The 22,465-nt window shown below is 35.2% G+C and overlaps 1 protein-coding gene and 1 pseudogene across 1 annotated transcript in view; one reads left to right on the top strand and one right to left on the bottom strand.

Annotated features, from left to right (window-relative positions):
• Window positions 1-22,465, top strand: part of LOC117226369 (uridine phosphorylase 1) — a 202,688-nt gene that overhangs the window by 6,414 nt on the left and 173,809 nt on the right. The window lies entirely within an intron of this gene.
• Window positions 14,924-20,741, bottom strand: LOC143259825 (uncharacterized; annotated as a pseudogene).

The following is a 22,465-nucleotide window of genomic DNA, read 5'->3' as shown; positions in this document are numbered from 1 at the left end:
TTGTCTGCTAGACAATGACTATAATGCTTTTTTAAAATTTTCCTATTACTTTGGAATGACAGCAACACGGGGGTGAATGTCCTCTTTATTTTCGGTGGCTCTAATCGCATTGCAGTCTGTCACAATAATGAATTTGATACCTCACAAATATTTTTAAAACTCATTTTTTAAATTTTCGTTATGGGGTCAGATAAAAAATTAAAATATGTTACTTTTCTATTTTCTTTTGTCATTCCAAGTAATAGTCAAATTGGAAGAAAAGCATTATAGTCATTATGTAGTAGACTAGACCCTCTATCATTGAAACAAAATTCAAGCCGTTTAGTCCAAAAAGTTATTGAATTTTTGGAAGATATCTAAATATTAATCATAGTCACTGTATGTAGAGGAAATATTTACAACTATGTATTTACAACTATACTCATCGTGTATAGATTCCTTGGACTAATATATTTAAATAGTCGGACAGCATATACGTATTTATGAAAATTGTAATCAAAAAGTACGTGAAATAAGAATTAAAAATTTTTAACAAATTAATATGTATACAAAAATCAAAAATCGATTTCTGAACGAGTCAACGAATAACCACATAATTGTTTAATAAAAGTATGTCAAATAAAAAATGTTGTACTTTTAAAAACTGGCGACGCTGTAAATTTAGCCACCTTAGACACACACTTTTCTCTGTTGCAGTCAGATGTAGTTCACTAGCTAATCATTCCATTCCACAGCATTTTCTACAGAGTCGGTAATTCAGACCCTGAAACAAAAAAGGTATGCATGCAATGTCTGTGCGGATTCTAAGAAGCGGATTTCAATTAAAAAATATTTCGAAATATACTTTAATCAACGCAATGTGTGGTTCACAAAAAGTACATTGGCCAATGCAAACGTTATCCATCTTCCAAAAAAACCCCAAATTTTTTCATTAAAAACTGAAACAACAAGCGGCTATCTTGTAACGTCATGATTGCTTCGAAAACTTCGTGATTGTGACAGACTATATATTGGCCAAATGCTACAAATATCTTCACAATGACCTAAAATTTTACCTTTTGTAAAAATTCAGAATCAGTTATTGCACGATAAGTAAAAACGTTAGAAAGTTCTTATCGATCTTAAAAGATAGAGAAGTGTTATATATACAGTTAGAGTTATATACATATAGTGGCATTTATTTTATTATTGTTTTTGGTTCTAAATAGTTATAAATTAATGTCAAAGTTTAAAAAAGTACCGATGTGTATAGCTTCTCCGCAATATTATTGTATTTTTACGAAAAGTTCTTTGCCTAGCACGAAAATTCTATCCAGGATCGGATTTTATAGATATTACTGAAAAAGAAACTGTCCGGTAGAAGTATCAGAACGATTTGCATTTCGAGCAGGCCGAGAAAATATTCGTCACCAACACGTGCCATCATGTGCACCGTTGCTCGCTTCTCTCGGCTAAACAGGGCCGAAGCTATGCATAATCAACACTGATGGTGGGATCCAATAGAGCACTCACTTTGTGTAAATAATATTTGAAATTTTTTTAGTACTCCAGTGTTCTGTCTTCCTTCACATATTTTTCTGGATACTAATTACCAAACTGTGATGTATAATATTTCGCAACGAAAAATAAACCCAGAGTATTTAGAATGTGTAACGAAAGTATTCGAACACTAGTATAATTTTCACTTCTACGCCATATATTTAAATAAATATACATTGAAGGGAAAAAATCCCGTACGGTATATTAAAGTAAAGTATGTAAATGTCAAAATACAAAAATCTTTTGATTTAGTATAAAACTTTACTTACATAATTAAAAAGGTATTAAAAAATATCGAATTTTCACGTCACATAAGTATTCGAACGCTTTATAAAATTAAGTTGGAAAGTTGTAAAAATAAATTTTTTTTTCAAGTTGTATTACTATTTTCATACCTCTATTGTTTAAGAATATATTTCAAGAAGTTCATCATTTTTTAAATTATTATTTATTTTAAATTGATATTGTTTTATATCTGTATTTTATACGATATTATGATTTGTTTGTAGTATGTATTTTTTTGTTGCAACTTGTATGACCAGATTCACTTTAAGGACAAGGACTTCATATATGAGGCACGTTTAAATATAATTTATTATCTTAGTTTCTGAATGCATCTGAAGAAGTTTGTAAAATTAGAATGCATTTTTAGTTAATTTTTCCTATTTACATCAATATTAGCGGGTAAATAGGCTAAAAATTTTACAAACTTCTTCAGATGCATTCAAAAACTAAGATAACAAATTATATTTAAACGAGTCTTATATATAAAGTCCTTGTCCTTAAAGTGAATTTGGTCATACAAGTTGCAACAAAAAAATAAGTAGAAAGACAACACTGGAGTACTAAAAAAAATTCAAATATTATTTACATAAAGTGAATGCTCTATCGGATCCCATTATCAGTGTTGATTATGCATAGCTTCGGCCCTGTTTAGCCGAGAGAAGCGAGCAGCGGTGCATATGTCGACGGCAAAACGTCGCGAATGAAAATTCGGTTTTCCGATTCTTATTCGGGGATTCTTATTTATAGGAAATAAAAAGTTGTGTCGGCCAGTGTATTCATTTGAGTCATGTTCGAGTGAGTCATGTTCATGTTAATGGTCATTGTGAATGAACGGGTCCGATCGAGTCCGTTATTGTATGGTCTATACTTCGGTCGCTCGCTCGTCGCTCGGTTCGGATTGGAAAGCTCGTGAAATCTACTTGTGCAGAAGTTCGTCGTCGACTGTCCTTGAATTCAGTAGTAAGACAATCATGATACTAGCAAACAAAAATATTTATATCTCAGAAATAGTTGACCTTTCGACCTATGTTTACTAAATCTTTTTTACTCGGTACAATGTATCCTATAAACCATATAAGTATTGAATGATTTTTTTTAACACCCTGTATATATAATATAAGTCAATTTTTTGCCTTCCACAGAGTATGTATATTTCCATATTGCAAATGTATCCACTTTTAGCTTCGCACAACATACGACAATGCAGGCCATACTTTATTACCTTCGCCGGATTGTAAGTTTTTATAGATAATTTTCCACGCCATGGTATGATATGCTTTCATCAAGTGAAAGTTCACTCTTTGGAGTGTGTACATTTAAACTGATCTAATAAATATCTAAGTATGGTCTGAATCTTTTCGAGCTTATTGGAACCAGTTAAAGTTCGATTGTTATTAAAATGCCATGTATGTTCTAAATCTATTACGTGTCATTGTATTTGAGAATGACGGTGTGTTAGTGTAATATTCTGCGGATCAATATTCTCCTCTTGTGTCTTTCTTCACTTGCCCCATCATTAAAATCAGGTCAAGAAATTTTTTCATATCGATAAGTGTAATATCATTCGACTAGGACATTTTCTTCCCGTTGTTACATTTTTCCTTACTTTATTGATAATAGATGTTGGATTCGCGTCAACATGTTGCAATAAATCATTGCCAATAAATAAATCCACGATTTCTCTAATGATTTTCTGATTAGTAAGTAAACCTTTGGACCAAGTTCAACAGTAAAATAACCTGGTACATTAGTAAGCTTATCAATATCCAATCATGTTTCACTATGCAGACTATGTGACTCTGTAGGCATATTACATTCACTAGAAACGTCGGAATCACTCGAAAATACCAATAGACAAGGTCTTGACAATTTTTTTTCTTGGGTTGACATCACTGTCATTGTCTTCAAGTTCTACATCAGAATTTTCTGAGTACATATATCGAATAATCTGATAAGTGGTCAGAGGAATTTAAGATCGACTGCGTAGTTTATAAGACTGACCATGTAGCTTATAAGACCGACTACGTAACTTATAAGACTGAATGCGTTACCGTACCACCAACCAGCCTGTGTTAGACTGTACCGTGCCGAACCCAGCCGTAACCGAACGGCTGTTTGCCGTACCGAAATCGATACCACGGACTACGGGGCGGCACCCGTCCGACTTGCCGTGTACTGTTTGCCGCACCCGAACCGATACCGCGGATCTCGGGACGGCCATCGTTCCGCCACGTTAAGGTCGATTTGTATCATTCATTTATGACAGGTACGTAGAAGGAACGGTTTGGTTTGAGCAAATGCTTCTTGTACACATATTTCGTTTCGGCACGTAACGTTTCGGTTCTGGATACGAGAACTGAACCGCCACTCATCAGTTGAGTTCGATAACGACAGTTGTGGGAAGTCTTTCAAACTGTGATTGTCAATGGTAAGAAGATGAAAATGTTTTCACACTGATCTTTAGAAGATCTTTGCTGCATAGTATTATTAGTAAACGAGAAGAAAGTAACTGAAGTAAGAAAACGTCGTTTGCTGTGCATAAAACGTTAAAAAGAAGAAAAGATAAAAATTCTTCCAGTACTTCAGAATGTCAAAGTGCTTTTACGAAAAATCGAAAATTCCATTACAAAACAAGATACAGTGTTCAAAGAGGCTATTCGCCCAATAGAAAAACTGACAGTATGTTCGAGGTACGTTTAATGTAAACAATATACAAATACAAAAATATAATTATTTATCTGTGTCTGCATCATTTAAAGAATGGTTATAATAATTTGTTTACTCGTTAGTTTGGTCGCCTCGCGCCAACTGATTTCGCCTCTCATTGGTCACTGTCTTTCGTTATTAATTCATAAACGAAGCCGCGGATTGCATTTTCGCTAAGGAAAAGGTTACTTCAAATGACTTCAGGAACTCATTACCTGCTTGTCCAATAATTTTGAGACACCCTGTATATATATGGCCCCCCCTCCCCCCGTCGTTGTCGTTACGCTGTTATAATTATTTGATAGACTACACAATAGAATTATTGACAGCAGATCTCCGTTAATGCATATATCCATGTCTTCCCTTTCACTCATTTTTGTTGTTATCAATTGTCTAAACAATATAACCTTTTTTATGGTTCCCTTTGACTGATAATGGTCTTTTACTTTTGTGCATGCCTCTTGTGAAGTTTCACAGTTTTTAACCAATTTTACAAATGCTGATGAGATTGCTAACTCTATCTCTGCTTGAGCTTAATCTTTTTCAATCCATGTCAGCGTCGGATTCTTGTTTATTAATAGCATTTTTTGTTGATATGGGCAGCGTACCTTCGATGTATTATTATTAATTATCTCTTCCAAGCATTTCGAATCTCACGCCATTGAAAGTCATCATAACCCGTAGTACTTTTGTATCTTAAAATATTCGCACAATCAATATTGCTGCTGGGTGTAGAACCTATCAAGGATAAGGGGGAAGGGGTTTGGTGGGGCGAATAATAATCGCATTACATATTTCTAACAGGCTATTAATTATATTTGAGATAGAAAATTACGAACCTAAAGTCAACGCGAATACAACGTATTCACACGGTACGTTTTATCACCTCCGAGCCTTTTTCCTTTTTCCTTCATTCGACCGATGGCATCACAGAGTATTTAATAATTTTAATTAAAATATTTTGATACGAAATTATTAAATTAATAAAGAAATTATTCCCTTTTCGTATATTTGTGTTTACTTTTGGAAGATTTATTATCAGTTGTTTAGTCGTGGGTAAGTAACAACAATAGTTGAATTAATATTTACGAGATAGTAACCATTTCATTAACATAATTCATTGACTTAATTGATATTAAAAAGTGTCGATAAAATAGACAAAATAGAAATGACAGTTATTTACATCTGCCACGCTAGGTTGTGTATGCTGCCATCTAGCGGTACTTGAGCAGATTAATTATTATATAACGGAGCCGCACGTTGGGCTACGTCTGGAAACAATTAACGTGGCAGCGCACTTACCTATCAAATATGCTTCTGAAAATTTGTCAGCTTTGTATACGTATAACTTTTGAATCAATGAGTTCCGTACATTAATACTTGCATTTTTTATGTTTTCTCGTCAATATCTGCGGAAGTATACTATAAAAAGACGTCAAATTTTGGTCCCCTAAGGAATATAATAACTAAAAAATTGTCAGAGGAAAACATTGGTTGATTCCAAGGAGCAAATATTATGATGGGCAACATTTGTTCAAGATTATATCTTTTGAGACTTCAATGTCATCAAAGTTTTTTAAATGGAATGATATATTTTTATTATTACTATATGATAGTCGAGGTAAAGACGAATCCAATGGTCTATAATAGTATGACATTTACGTGACCTTAAGTACGAAAAATTCATAAAGCTAGAGCAATTGATGTAATTGATCACTTATACAGTGTCCGAAATTTCCATAAAGCCACTGGTATTTTGCTGAAATCTTCTAATTATTCCATAGTAGTAAAAAGGTATCAATAACATTTTAGGATTGATAAACCATGTAATAATAAACCAATAATTAATAAATCAATAACCGTATTCATGATTAAGATACAACTGGTTTAATTTTGTAAGGTGTTCAAGAAATAATTACGAATGAATCGTTAGTGAACAGGAAACGTTTATTATCTTGAAATAAATAATAAATTAATAAGTTTTAATTCCAATTTCTTAATATATTCTTACTTTACATTATTGTCGTTTTAAATAAGTTACAGAAAATTAATACTCTTCAACTGCGTGGTATTTTTCGAAGTATTTTGGTACATGTAATGCCACTTTACATCTTTTGCATTCCACGTCGTTTCGCTACGTTTTTTATGTCTCGTCAAAACTTTACAGAATCTTGATGGCTTTGATTTCGATAGTAATGGGTCAATATACTTGGAAAACTGACCCAAGTGTTTCGCATGCAGTCTCTGTATTAAATCTCCGATCGCTAATCGTCCTCTTTATAGTCTGACTATGGTAGATATTTTTTTAATGATTCGGCTATTTCAATTCTATATTCAACGTAACTCTGTTTTTTTTCATCATTTATTTTCTGCGGACGAAATATGCGAGTTAAAAAGTGCAATATCAAATACATAAAAGAAAACTTTTCGATATTCTTTCATATATGTATTTTCTCATAACAGGGAAGCACGCTAGCATTTGGTCTTACCGATCAATTCCAATTATTCCTTTGTTATACTCAATGACACATTTTGGTTGCGAAGTACAATTGAATTGATTTGTGCCTTGGACAGTCATTTCTGCTGTTTCGTGTTTTATAGACATAAACGTCTCGTTTACCTTTCCATTTTAGTGCCAGTATTCCATTGCAGCTTCTCATTCTACATTCTCCTTTTCGTAATTTTGCTTTAAGAAAATCTTTTGGCATATTCTTTTTGTTCGAACGTACTGTCCCAATGGCATTAATTTTATTGTTACTTAAAGTCATAAATAATTGTGATAAAGGATACCAATTATCCACGTATTAAGTATGACTTCTGTGTACTGACTATGATTACCACTTACTATGATAGTTCTTTGACAACACTTGTCACTGTCATTACAAGCACTGTGTCATTACAATTTATTTTATCTTCGCTAGTGTATTAGTGTATATTTTGTGAAGTCATAGTCTTAAAAAGGCTTAATAAAAGAATGCTTCTGCCTTGCACTTCGTAGGGTTTTTTGATATAGTTGTAAGATCTTTGTACCAACCTACTCTGTCAATTATTTCCCTTACGTAGTTTATTGACTCTCTTTGTCGTACGATGTCTCGTGTGGACCGTATATTCTAGGCCAACAACAGGGCAATGCGAGATGAAGTGGGGCGATACGTTATAATCTATTGTACCCACATTCTTTCCATACGCTACATCACTTATTCTTCATATGCTTATTCATGTGTGTGAGACTAAACGGTATACTCAATCTCTGACCAATCGGACCTGCATTATTACGCCATACGTCACCGCATTTCATATTCTGATCCTACAGTACGTGTTTTTCAAACGGTTGGTAGAACTATACGTTGACCTTTTGGTCTATGAATCGTCTTGACACGATTTTACGCTACGACAAATTGTTTTCTTTTGCAAAAAGGGATTGCCAAGTATGTCTAGGATTTAATTTATCAGTTTTGTGGCTAGGATTGCTTATTAAGCTACATTTGTTGTGCGGAGTGAATTGTCTTCAATAATTATATGTACGAAATATGTAGTCGGTATTTTAGGATTTAAAAAAAGGTAGCAGACAGTATGCTGGCGTATATTAATATGAATACATAATAATATTAGAATAAAAATTCTAATTTTTTGCTATGATTCGAAAGCAATTCGGAGGCCACATGCCACGATTCGACGGTCATAACCGACAACATAACCTAGTATCTATCACGTACTTTGTAGCTCTGCTGTTTTCCTTACCTGACTCACACTCCAACAGACCATTTTGTGTTGTCTTCCGGGAATTCGAGTCAAACGGGCCGTGTCACGTGTCGCATCACACGCTTGACTGACTCCGTCGAATCCTTAGTATCTGCGTAGCAATAAATCACATAGGCGTAGGACCAACACAGGGGAATTTCTACTCCGCGTTTTCCCTGATAAAATTCCTAAATAACCCTGATTGACTAACCCACGTCTTGAGTCTTTCCAATCAGCGCTGTTTGTTTTTTCATCTCATCGTTTATTCCTTACGTCATTAGTGTGCTTGTTTCGAAATGGCGAGATGATCGGAGGGGATGAGTTTGTCGTGACAACGCCATGGGGCTTTTTTCAGGCTATCCGCGCTGGACCTGCTTGGTGAAAGGCCGATGAGTCCCTTTCAAGTACCCCCGTGAAATATATATATTCCCTTAATTAACCACTTGCCTTACAATTTAATTTCCAATAGCGCGTGCCATAAACGACAACAAGATGGGTCACACGTCAAGCCATTCACGGACTATTGGCTAAGCGTTCGAAGTTGTGCAAATCACAGATGTCTTATGATTTGTATATACAGTGGCCTACAAAAGTGTTCGTACACCTTATAAAACGCAATAACTTTTTTGAAACTGGACTAAATGACTTGAATTTTTTTTTAGTTGATAGAGGGACTAATATACTAGACAATGACCAAAATAACTTTTTTAAATTTTGCTATTATTTGGAATGACAGAAAAAAAATAAAAAACTTTCGTTTTTTAAAACTTTTTTATCTGTGATCTTGTAACAAAAATTTAAAAAAGGTCTCTCGTAGATCTCGGTAACTTATATGCGTGCTGAAAATTTGATCGAAATCGGTTAAACAAGAGTCGAGCTACAGGAGTTGAAAGATTTAAAAAATTGCAGACTTCTTACAGTTTTTGATCAAAATCGTGACAAAACTGCGATTTTTGCCATTTTTAATTTGTTGTAACTCGTGACAACGTCAACCGATTTCGATAAAATATTTAGCATGCACATAAGTTACAGGCTCAGATAAAAAAGTTAAAAAACGAGAGTTTTCTATTTTTTTGTCATTCCAAATAATAGCAAAATTGAAAAAAAAACATTTTGGTCATTGCCTAGTATACTAGTCCCTCTATCATCTAAAAAAATTCAAGTCACTTAGTCCAGTTTTAAAAAAAGTTATTATATTTTAAAAGGTGTACGAACACTTTTGTGTGCCACTATACATGTGTATCGTACAATTAACTTTACGTAGCAAGGTATCTGATAAATAATTACGATCAATTGATTAATGAAGAAGAAAGATTTATTCTCTCAAATTATTAATAACATTTTTATTTCAATTTTTAAATAAATTTACAAAAATTTAATATTCTTCGATTGTATGATATTTTTCAAAACATGTTGGTACATGTAATGCAACTTCGCACTTTTTGCATTCTCAAGTTTGACTATGTTGTTTATGCTTTCTATAAACTATACAGGCTCTTGCTGGGTTAATTTCGACAGTGTTGGATCTATGTGCTTGGGAAATGGCCCCAAAGTTACGCTTTGGGTAATCTGTGGTAAATCTCCATTTGATAACTGTCCTTTACTGTATTCCGGTAACGGTGTATTTTGCAACAATAAATCGGCTATTTTAATCCTATATATTCTGCGTAACTCTTTCTTTTTTTTGGTACTTATTTTATTGTATAAAATGTAACAGTTAAGTAAAGCCACATCAAACATGTGAAAGAAAATTTTGCGATATCTTTTCATACACTTTCTCATCATAGGGAAACATGCTAACATTTGATTTTGTCGATTAATTTCTATTATTCCTTTATTGTATTCGATGACACATTTCGTTTTCCAAGTAAGATTGCAAATATAAGATTGCGTTGATTTTTGTATGGCTCAGTCATTGGCGCTGTTGTGTGTTTTGTAGATACAATAATAATAATAATATAATAATAAATAATAATAATACAATAATATAATACTCATTCTATATTCCTCTTTTTAAAATGTTGTCTTCAAGAAATCTTTTGGCATATTTTTTCTATTCGCGCGCACTGTTCCAATAACATTAGTTTTATTGTTGACTATAATTACAAAAAGATTTGATGAAGAATACCAATTGTCTAAGTATAAACTGTGTCCTTTGTGTAATATTGATTTTGATAGTTCTTTGACAACGGTTTCGGATGCATTGTTACTAGGATTCATTTTGTCACTACCTGTGTACATTTTGAAATTATAGCAGTAACCCGAACTTGATTCATATAATTTATAAACTTCAATACCAAATCTCGCTCTTTTTGTAGGATTGAATTGTTTAGAGGATAAGCGTCCTTTAAATTTCATTAATGTTTCTCTTGCATTGTATACACTTCTTTAAATGTTTTATTTAAAAAATTTATCACAGGTTTCATTTTGTAACTTATTTCTTTTGTTGACCGTATTATTATTTGCAAAATGCAAAGATCTATGTATTTATTTGTAAAAATCTTCTGTATGGCACTGTTTTTCTAAATATTGGAGTTTCTATAATAGCTCTCTTAGACCAATTCATCTGAATTGTAGGTTTCATTACTTCAGCCATAATTATACATATGTATATTTTTATTTCATCACTGTCAACAGAAGACCAAGTTTCGTCTATTTCTTGTCTTTTATTTTCAGTGCTTATTACTTGTTCCGGGTATCGATTTGTCTCCGTTACAATATTTTCTCAAAATATACTATTAAATATTATGTTAAAAACGACAATTTTCTTTTTGCTTGTACTCAAGTGATCTAAAGTTGCCTCCTTTATTCCTAGATTATCTTTTTTTTCCAAATTCATAACTCTGATTGTTGATAATAATTTTCATTATTGGTATCATCTTCAATCATCAATTGCTTATAACATTTTCGGATGATAGGTAAAATGTTACTATTACTGTTACTATTACCATCTAAAAAAAACCTGTGAGATCATTGTTGGCGATGTTATCACTGTCCTCGTCAACGCTCATTTTTCTTTTTAGACACATTGTGAAGGGTACTTTTATAATTTCTCTTAAAAAGTAAGTCTGCACAGTTCTAAATGCGGTAAAGAAAACTGAGCGAATGTCGTGCGTGTAGCCCGATCAGCTCTACAACGTCTCTGAGACATTTTATTTACATTTGGCACGGCCAAATATAACGCCGACGCATATTAAATCTCTGATACGATTTGTTTATGTTTGGCCTGGTCGACTTCGACGTCTTTGATGCGACATTGTAAGCTAAGGTGTCGACGACGGTCTCTATTTGCTATAGAGGACTTTCGGAAAAAGACTCTACTAAAAATGCGACGACAAGGTCTGGAAATTATCAACTCAAAAATAGCTTCGTCGAACGAGGGTCGTAAATTACGTTGGTCGTTTGCATAAAAGAAAAACTTTCTCTTGTGGGTACGACCTGACGCTACAATTTGTATGTAACACTTTCAGGGTGTTCCATAATTATCTTAATTCCTTGAAAGGGGTGATTCCCCAGGTCATTTGAAGTAACTTTTTCCTTAGCACAATTGTTATCTATGGTTTTGTTTACGAGTTATTAATGAAAAACTCTTACCAATGAGAGGCAAGCTCAGTAGGCGCAAGGTGGCAGAGCGGAAATTGGTCACAACGGAAGGAGGTAGTGGAGCGTAAACTTTCCGAATTTTTTTACTACGTGACAGTAATAATTTTAAAAGAAAAGCTGTTCATTCTTATTTTAGAATGTCTGAAGAATATTTTTCGGACACGAAATAGTAAATAGTTTAACTGTGACAACAGTTTTAACTTTCTGGTGTGCATGCGGTGTGTACAGTGTGGATTAACAATAAGTAACCCTGCCGAAGTACGTAAATGATATTTTAATTTATATAATTTCATCTCCGAACAGAATTCAACGAATAGTTTGCAAAGCTATTTTATTGATAAATAACCCCGTTAAAGAGCGTAAAGGACTTGAGAACATGAAAACATGAGAACATGAGATAAGATGCCACCGCGGTGATCGGGCTACCTGAAAGCAAAAATATGAATACAATAGTAGAACATGGGAGATAGCAAGATAATCGTCAATATAACCTACTAAATTTATTTTATCTGAATTTTTATATAGTATCCCGTAGTTCAGAGACTCTGAAATATATCTTAAAATTCACTTTACCGCTCGACAATGAGTTTTATCCGGCTTATTTAGAAACCTACTTACTGAGTTGATCGCAAATGCAATATCAAGCTTGCTCACTGTGGCCAGAAACAGGAGAGAACTCACTGCTTCCCGGAGTGGAAACTCCATAGTGGAACTCCATCCAGAATTTTGTTCAGGACGTTCCTGCCCATGCCGGTGATGAGCCTATCATCTACAAAAAGAGCCAATACTAATAAATCGTTACCCCCTCTGTCATTGTAAAAGATATTACACATTTGTTCGCTTCAGTTTCCCTCAAGCTCATCTTACTCGGGAAACTGAAAAATGTTCTATTCCAGCATCTAGGTATTTGTTTTACCTCTACATCTTCAGGAATCTTCATGTATACATCCTCGCCAAGTCTACTGTATAGAAAGGCAATCTTGACATCGAATTGTATTATGTCGTATCCTTTTCTAATCAAAACATCCAACAGTGTGCTTCTCTAGTGGGTCGAATAGTCTATAATTCGTTAACTCTCCTTGATAGCCCACCATAATCATCTTTACTCAGCACAGATTTTCCTATTAAGTGCATACACTACTGAAATCACAGTCTCTGCTCAAAGAAACAGTGGCAAGATGCTTGCTGCCAACATCATACGAGCATTCTCGACAATTGTGTGATTATTTCTCTCTGCCTTACTATTTTGATAAGGTTTATAAAGTGCTGTCATCTCCAGAGACATACCCTTTTCTGCCAAGTATGACTTCATGTTTTTATTTATGAATTCTCTCCATCCACCCTTAAGACCCGAATTGGGTATCCAAATTTGTTTTCAATCATTCCTGCGTATTATTTGAATCGATCAAACGCATCAGATTTGTTTTTGAGGGAGAAAATATGCTTAAATATGAAGCATCATCTTTAAAGAGCAGAAAATATCGTAAGCCGCCAAGTGATTCAATCTGCATTGGTCCATCTGCATTGTAAGCCATATCTCCTGACTGCTATTCGCGTTCAGATACTTGTAACACCGAGGTGTTACAAGCTCGGTTATGTCAAGGTTAACCTTTTGGATAATACCCACTGAGTATGTGACTGTTAAATCATGGCATCTGTTCTCCGAATGTCATCGAATAGAAGCAATCCATGCTTCGAATGTTATCAAATTGAGGCATCTTTTCTCCAAATGTCAGTCAAACGTAGGCCCGAATAGCATTTTCTTTTGAAAAACACACATACCTTTTTTACGTTGCCTTTAATATTTCACATGTTAAGAATTTAGTTTTTTAATGTTATTTTCGTAAATAAAATAAGTTACTTACTACTATCAATGAATAAATATGGTCTAAAGCATATCGTGTTTGGTCTAATTTTTAAATTTTTACAATAGTTGCCAGAACCATCACATTCTTTCCTACGTCTTTCAGCTGATTTGCCAAATTCATAATCTTTGAAACTACGGAATCACATAGATTCGTGGCGTAGTTATGAATTTCTCTCACCAGCGTAAGCTTGTTTGAATTTAGCCCACATCTCACATGCAGTATTACATGTGGTCAGATATTCTAGTTGGTTGTATTCCACCGACGAAGAAATCAGACATATTGTCCTGCATCAATTTTCTACTTTCTTCGCTACTGAAAGATTCAAGTTTTACCCAAATTCCGGTAAAAATATCATTGATTCCGTACATGTTGAGCACGTGTTTCAACTAAACATATGATTATAAAAGACTGAAAATTCGAGGAACTCGCTCTCTGCGGTACGTGCCGAGAAGTTAATCACAGTCCTCTCACTAGAAGGCATCGTCTTCCCCACGGCGCACACTGGTCCCAATCGATGAATTAGCTGTTTACGACAATTTTAGCAATGTTTTAAGACGTAAAGACAGTTTTATATAGGTCGTTGAATTCGTCCTTAATTTTTGATTTAAGAAATATTTTTTTTAAATTTTTTATATTGATGTTTATAGAAGACCGAGTACTGATTAATTTTCGTTCGAAACATTTTTTTTGTCAAAGCAAATAATAATAATCATTTTGATAATAACTTTAAGATGACGGGCAATTTTAGCTGCAGATTTTTTTATGTTGTACATTTTAAGTTACTCAATCTTTTTATCTGAAGTATTCCAGTATCACTTATGGCAGATTTTATAAAGAATGTTGCTGCAAAATTGACCTTCAGCAAGATTTTCAAGGTCAACATTGAATCATATGGTACTTGTCAAAAGGAACAATAGTTTCAAAGAAACCATGTGTCAAAGCTCAACAATCCTCGTAAAAAGTAGTAACCAAGGCACATTAATAACATTACTTATTTTCACACTGGTGTGACCGGTCGAAAAAGTAAGTGTTTTTGGGCTGGATTGCCGGAGAAGTAAGAAGTTACAGACTTGCTATTTAACACTTTGTTTTATCTTTTTGTATCTCTCTTTGTATCTTTATGAAATAAAAAATTCACAATAAAAGAAACAAATATGTATTTGAATATTATTTATTTAAAAAATACGACAACGCTATCTTCTATACGCGTGTAAACGGTGTATTTACAAGAAGAGGTCCTGAGGGCTGACGCTCACTTTTTGATGAGGTTTGGTACAGTAATAGAGCTTCTAAAGCTGAATCAACGATACCCGGTTTTGGAGGCAGACGGCTTATAGTTTTTGAGATATTTAATGATAAAGTTGTTAATAAAATACCAGAAAAATGCATTGGATTGCGCGTGGCACCGTGCGGCAAGGGATGGGAGGCGCGTGCGTACTAGCAGTCCAGATCGAGCCTCCCACCTTTCACCACTCAATAATATTTTTAGTATTGTGCAAATACCGGTACCAGTACAGAAATCCTTTTCTTTTCTTTTTCACTGTATGGAGTCAAGAACCCATCTTCTTTTGAACGTGGCCGATACATTCCTCTTTATTTATCGTAATATCATCTCCGTATGGTCGCAATTTAATGATGCCTTTATACAACTTACAGTCACTCTATCGCTGATATATGATAAATATTGAACTCCATGCAGATTTTCAGACATCTCACTCACTTCTATTGCTCCGTCCACTTCCGTTTCACCGGAAGCTCCTTCGTTTTACTGTGGTATATTTTGTCTTCCAGTATTTGCATTTCTTACAGTATGATGATTTCACATCTATAACCAATACTTTGCCAGTATACAGTCCAATTAGTGACACGACTTCTTTCAATGATGAAAAACCGCGCTTTCAGTACGTGCAGTCTCCGGAAAACATTAGTTCCACTGATGTCGGTGTATTTTTTGCCCCTTCTGTTAATCTTTTCTCTTCGGCAGCAGCTTTGGAAAATTATATAGAGGTTACAGTCCTTGTCGTACTATAAATGTTTTCAAGAATGTTCTTATAAGCGTTTTCGTGAACATTTTTGATAAGTCCATAATACCGCAAACTTTCTTATGTCATCGTAACCGATATTCGACCTAGAACAGCGCAAGAACGTCTTATGTACGAACGTAACAGACATTCTGTGTGTTTAGGGAATGTCTCGATAACGTCCATATGTAATTGCAATCATTAGTTTCATTTGTTCTATGATGAAAGAGGTATCGCAATTGTTGTTTGCTACCTGTTTTTTTGATGAGGGTTTTACGAGCCGAGGGCCAGGCGGCTTTGTACGGCCGGAGGTTGGAAGCGATTTTGGTATTTTTGGTAAGGAATTGCGTAGATTAGCCGACGCTTCCGCTCAACACCGGATGTCACTAGGTAGGATATCTCGATGATACTTCTTTCACCACCATGTCGCCACTAGGTTTAGAGGATATTGCGAGGACTGTCAGGACCGATGACCTCGGGACTAAAGTGCTTTAGACCGAGATTTCGGAGTTATCTTTTCCGAACGTAGAAAAGGACAGCAAATGAAGAATAGATAATAACGCAATGTGTATAACTTCTTTATTTTTTACTATTTCTTAATGGGATTTTTTCCAATGCAATCGTGAACTTTTTCTGATTAAAGTAAGACCAAACACGATATAATTTTTGTAAGATTATATTGATTTCTATGAAAAAAATAAATATACGTTTCATATTAATAATAACTTAAATGTTTTAGGAAACCAGTGAAACATCATCCGAGACCTCATCAAAATGCAGTATCTTTTTTAAAATTGACTAAACGACTAGAATTTTTCTAAATTATAGTAGTACTAGTCTACTAGGTAATGATTATAATGCTTTTTTTTTAAATTTTACTATTACTTGAAATGACAAAACAAAATAAAAATCTCATGTTTTTTAACTTCTTTATTTGAGCCAATAAAATGCGTTTTGTAGATCTTGGTGACTGAAATCGGTTGACCTAGAAATAAGCTGCAAACAATTAAAGATCGATCAATTAAAAACCCACCATTATTTAAAAAAAATTCTACTCGGTTAGTCCAATTTTTAAAAGAGATACTGCGTTTTGAAAAGTGCCCACTCAATATTGTGCGGTACTGTATGCTCGATTCTCGATGTTGCCGTTGCAATACGCGTCATATATTGGCACAACTACCTGTACGTCAAAGAGATTATTGTACGTGTCGATGGCCGATTTCCCATTTTAGTCTTTGTGTAAATGAATCTTACATTAGAATTTATATTTTATTGTACAATTTAAAACGTATTTTTGGAATGAATAACTTGGTATATATCATGTTTCGCGTTGAAAGCCGTAAAGAATTAAGAAATCCCTTTCGACCTTATCTGTTCATCAAACAATACCAACCCATTTGTAGTATGCAGTTACTCCGATAAGCCGCTACTTTCTTCAGAATTTAACATTTTCTTGAATTATGATCATCAAAGGTCAAGTCACCATCTAGATTCCTTTTTTTGCTTGCTTTGTCTAGGCGAAATGCTTTCTCGGGTTTATTGCCTGCATCGCTAGGACGAAAGATTGAGCACTCTGTCTACATCATACTAGTTCCGTAGTTTCATCTCCCTTTGTTTTGGTTACGGGCGAAGCAAGCCTGGCCCGGAAGTGAACACATTAACCCTTTCGATACTACGAGCCACTATAGTGGCCCTCCATAAGATGCCATCGAGATACTAAGAGCCACTATAGTGGCCTTCCATAAGATGCCATCGAGGTACTAAGGGCCACTATAGTGGCCTTCCATAAGATGCCACCCAGGTACTACAGGCCACTATCGTTTGTAGCGAATAAAGTCAGTGCTTACTGCAGAAAGCTAATTCACCTTATTTTTCTCTCAGCAACGGATAAATAGATATGCCTTATTTTTTTCAATTTTGTTTAACTTCATTTGGATTAACCCTTTTGCTACGGGCGGGTTCTCCGCTGCGGTACCCCCGCAACGATCGGCGTCTTGTAGCGTGCAGCGATGTCGCAGCGCGCCGTCCAGCAGAAGTACCGCGGCGGAAAATCCGCCCGTAGTGAAAGGGTTAAGACGGTGCCGGGCGGTCTGGTACGCCGCCAGCACGACGCGCGTAGTGCGAACACTCTAATGTAAATCAAATGGAAGAATGATTCGGCCTTGGTCGGCCTTGGAGCTCGGTCCGAGCCTAGCACGTAGATGTGTCACGACCATATACGTACTCGGTTGAATTGCTCGAAAGAGAATCAGACTCAATCTTGCTATTGTTTCTTCATCGGAAGCTAACTTGAATCTAGCCCAATTTTAGTCGCGTTTGGGCCCTTTACATACCCAATATTTTCTTGAAAACGGTACGTTCTACATGGTTCGTCATCGTACCCCTTCGAAGGTACATAACTCACAATATACGGAGCGAACCCGGCGGCTTTTGCTCCCAGGAAGGAATAAGAAAAATACGTCGGGAAATTCTCTGTACGTTACAAGGGTGTCAATGTTTTTGTGGCTTTTTAACAATCTTCTCCCTCTTTTGCTATTGCGTGATTGTTTCTGTTCCTTTTTATGCCCATTACAAATTGATAGAACTGATAATCACGGTAGGATGCTAGGTGGCCGTACGTTTCGCAGTTAATGCAATATAGATTTGTGCAATTGCAGCCCGCCAATAGTAAAATCTTGTCGCCGGGACCGAATACTAAGGTGTCGAGTGTAGCATACAGGACTTGATTTCTTCGTGCCTCGCGGCTCGCCTTTATTGTTGCCGACACCTCTCGAGAGAACTAGTAGTTCTAGAACTACCTAGAAAGGCAGCAGTCAGCATCGGAGACAAAGAATAAAAACGGTGATTTAACTTTTTTATTTCTAATTTTTCATACATGAACATTTTTTTAAATATATTGGTCACATTTTTCCAATTAAAATGATACCAAATACGATATGCTTTAGACTATTCTTATTCATTATACGTAATAAGTAACTTATTTTATTTGCGAAAAAAGCATTACAAAAACCGATTTTTAACATATGAAATATTAAAGGCAAGGTCATATATGTTTTTCAAAAGAAAATATCAGTGAAGTTATACTATTCGAGCCTACGTTCAACGTCGAGAATGAGAAGGCCTTACCGGCATGGGAGAAGTCCATGGGTAAGAGGCGCCGAGAAGGAAGAGTTCCTGGTTTAGAATTTGCTGGCACGGAAAAAGTTCAACTTCGTTTTGAGGACGAGCCTACGCGTGGAGGGTGTGAAGGAACTGTTTTCTGTACATTTTCCATCAACCCTGGTATTTTAAGAGGTTGAACATCGAGAAAGAATACTACATTCAGCGTCCTCGAAACTCAGCGCTGATAGCGCAACAAACCACCCTCCATACCTGCGAAAACTGTGACAGCAGCGCACTAATCATAGTCATCCTTGTATCTGATTGATTCCAAAGCATCGGAAAATAGTATTTAAGGCGACAAATTTGTATTTTTTAGGAGAATGAAATAAACATCAGTAAAGGCAACAACTTTGCCTAAACTCTCTTCTCTACTGCACACCACGTGCATCTTGACAGTAAATTACGTGCAACGTCTATCGTTTTTGATTTTATTGTCCACAGAAATATCTGTCCAAACTATATCGTGTTTGGTCTCACTTTAATCAGAAAACTATCAGCAATATGTTAAAAAAGATTAGCGTTAAGATGTTAAAATTAAAAAGAGTTTTGTCATTGCATCATGAGTTGTCTTCCGGGAATTCAAGTCGAAGGAGCCGTGGCGCGTGCCGCAAGGAAATCAATAAATTACAGAGCCGTAGCAATATCTCGGTGTCAGAATTGGCATATTCAAGTTACGCCAATGGAAGAAAGACACTACTCTATGTACATATGTGGTATTTTCCTGGATTGTGTGGGTTGTTGCACTTAACACATCTGTATTCCAAGTTCTAGTTGACGCTGGTGTGTCCCAGTCTCTGATATTTCCTGCACTGGTGAATTTCAGTTTTTTTATCGGGACCCATTTAATTACCTGATATAAGAGTGTGTGAGTTGATTTTTATTAATTCATTGGGGTTGCTGCCACTCGAAATTTGAAGGAAGAAACTTGCTAAGTTTGGTCTATTTTTATTAACTTTTATTTTTGTTATTTTAATGATTTTAACTTAAGGAAGTTGCGGGTATTATGTATGTGTGTGTAGATATAAAGCGTGTATATATAAAATTGTAGATTTCTTTCTTCTAATATTATTTTAATTTTGTCAAAGCTGTCTATATTACTTGTATATTGTATCATGCGCTCTAAGGTTTCAGATTGTCTTATAGAGAATTGCTCATTTGGCAATAGCGAATTACTCAGTGTACAAATAAGTTTCATTATTAATATATTGCTTACGTGGATTGGTGGCAGCTTTTTGTAGGTTGGTCTCGCATCTCTGTCACTATCAAACGTATTTTGCTGTGAACACGTGACCGCACTATTAGATGTGTCAGTGGTTTCTCTATAAAGTTGTTTTAGAGAAGCGTCTCTTAATTGTTGGAATCTGTTTTTGGTTAATGTATTTGAATCTTCCCTTTGTTTTGTATGTTGGGTTCTATATGACTTTTTTGAGGAAGATCCATTGACTACTATTTGTGTTTTGGGTATTTATGTCCTTATTGATAGTTTGTTGCGAGTGTGGAGGTTTTCTGTGATGCTAGTATTTTTGGAATTGATATTTGGAGATATTTTAGCGGAGTACATATTTTCATCTATGATTTTATAGCTATCGGCATTTCGGTATGTCGACGTCGCGCCATGAATATTTGTATTAGTTTCGTCGGGATTCATATTAATTTCATTAATTATCTCATTATTTGTGTTCTCCGTGTCCTTTTCAGCCGTGGTGAGCTAATAGTGAGCACGGGCACCACTCGTGACTATGTCTCAGGGATCGCTGGTTACGCATATGCGTAGCTGCCCGGAACAAATACCAACGTGACCGCATACTAACCTCATTCAGTTTACACAAAAGTTTTTTATGTTTTTCTTAGATATTATATTGTGTACAGCGCTATATCCAATGGCCATAATAGGCGGAATGGTATTCCTTCACTCGTATTCGTACTTGTTTCTGTCACGCCTTCACCTGAAACAGAAATATCTTCCACAAACCCGTGCCACTTGCACGTGCACATGCAATGGCCGTCACACGTGAACTGTCCGGTGAAACGAACCCCGGTCTTCCGTGTGACAGACAGAGATACTGACCACTTTTTTTTTGTAACAGAGCGTTTATTGTACCACATTAAAAACAATATATACAGAGACATACAATAAACTTAAACGATCAAAAAAAAAAGAGTATTACAATATTGAAAACTTAAATACTAAACTAAAGGCTAGGAAATTCAGGCACGCACAGTTTGTCAACAGAATATTTACACGACACTTATTGTAATTAGTGACAACTTAATCGAGTATGGTTTTACTATTACAATGAATAAGGCGTATATGTACAGAAAGGCACGAAGAAAATAAAACTCTACAGATCTTTGGTAAATGTATTTGGTTCGGAGGGGATAATTATCATAAGATAATGACTGTGTATAATTAATTCAGACTAAATTAAGGACTAATGAGTAACTTAAGGATAACGCTGGCAGTTGCACTTACATCTACTTATAACTAAAGTTCGTTTGCTTAGGCTATAATTTTATTGCATGTGTTTATTGCGATGTATTAATGTAAATTACAAACTAGTACTGCGGAGCATATTGTGAAATTATAAGGTGGATGTGTTATGAGGAGGTGAAAGGATAAAAGATATTTTTATAACAAAAAATATACAAAAATATATACAGGGTGTCCCACAATTATTTTAACAGCCGAAAATGAGGGGTAGCTGAGGTCATTTGAAGTAACTTTTTCCTTTGCGAAAATGCAATCCGCGGCTTTGTTTACGAGTTATTAACGAAAAACACTGGCCAATGAGAGATGACGGTGCGAGAGAGAGGGTCCGCGAGAGAGTCCGCAGCACGAGGCTTTGACAGAAGCTCGGGACGGACTCGAGCCGCGATCGAAGTATTGAACAAGTCACAAGGCGAGAACTTTACGGATTTTTTTTACTACATAACAGTGATATTTTTAAGAAAAACGCTGTTCACCTTTACTTTAAAACGTCTGAAGAATATTCACTAATTTTTCGGACTCGAAATAATATGTAGTTTAACCGTGACAGTCGTTTTAATTTTCTGGTGTGCATGACACCTTATGTGTACCATATGAAATTTTTATGCAAGGTGTACAGTGAAGATTAACAAAGTTCGTAAGTGATATTTTAATTTAAATAATTCCGTGTACGAACAGAATTCAACGAATGATTCGCAAAGCTGATTTAATAATAAATAATCACGTTAAGGTACGTAAAGGATTTGTTTTTTAGAGAAATATGAAAAATATTATCGATAAGAAACTCACCCATTTAGTTGAGGATGCATTTGCTGACTCGTACGTACTGACCTCGTACAACGAACAGCTGATCCCAGGTCGATGACCGCAACGGTGGAACCTTTGGTGTGGTTATTTGCGAAGTTCACTTACACTGCACTGTCACCAAACACTGATCAGTTATTTAATCACTGATAATCCGAATCACTTGTGGATATTTAAGAAAGATCACTGAGACTCGTTCGCGGATAATCGTTTATTCGACGCGTTCGTTCGGAAGTCGACGTTTCACT

The sequence above is a fragment of the Megalopta genalis genome, chromosome 7 (genome assembly GCF_051020955.1).
Source record: "Megalopta genalis isolate 19385.01 chromosome 7, iyMegGena1_principal, whole genome shotgun sequence".
In the NCBI taxonomy this organism is placed as follows: domain Eukaryota; kingdom Metazoa; phylum Arthropoda; class Insecta; order Hymenoptera; family Halictidae; genus Megalopta; species Megalopta genalis.
The sequence above is the reverse complement of the archived record's forward strand: the minus strand, read 5'-3'. Positions and strand labels throughout refer to the sequence as shown.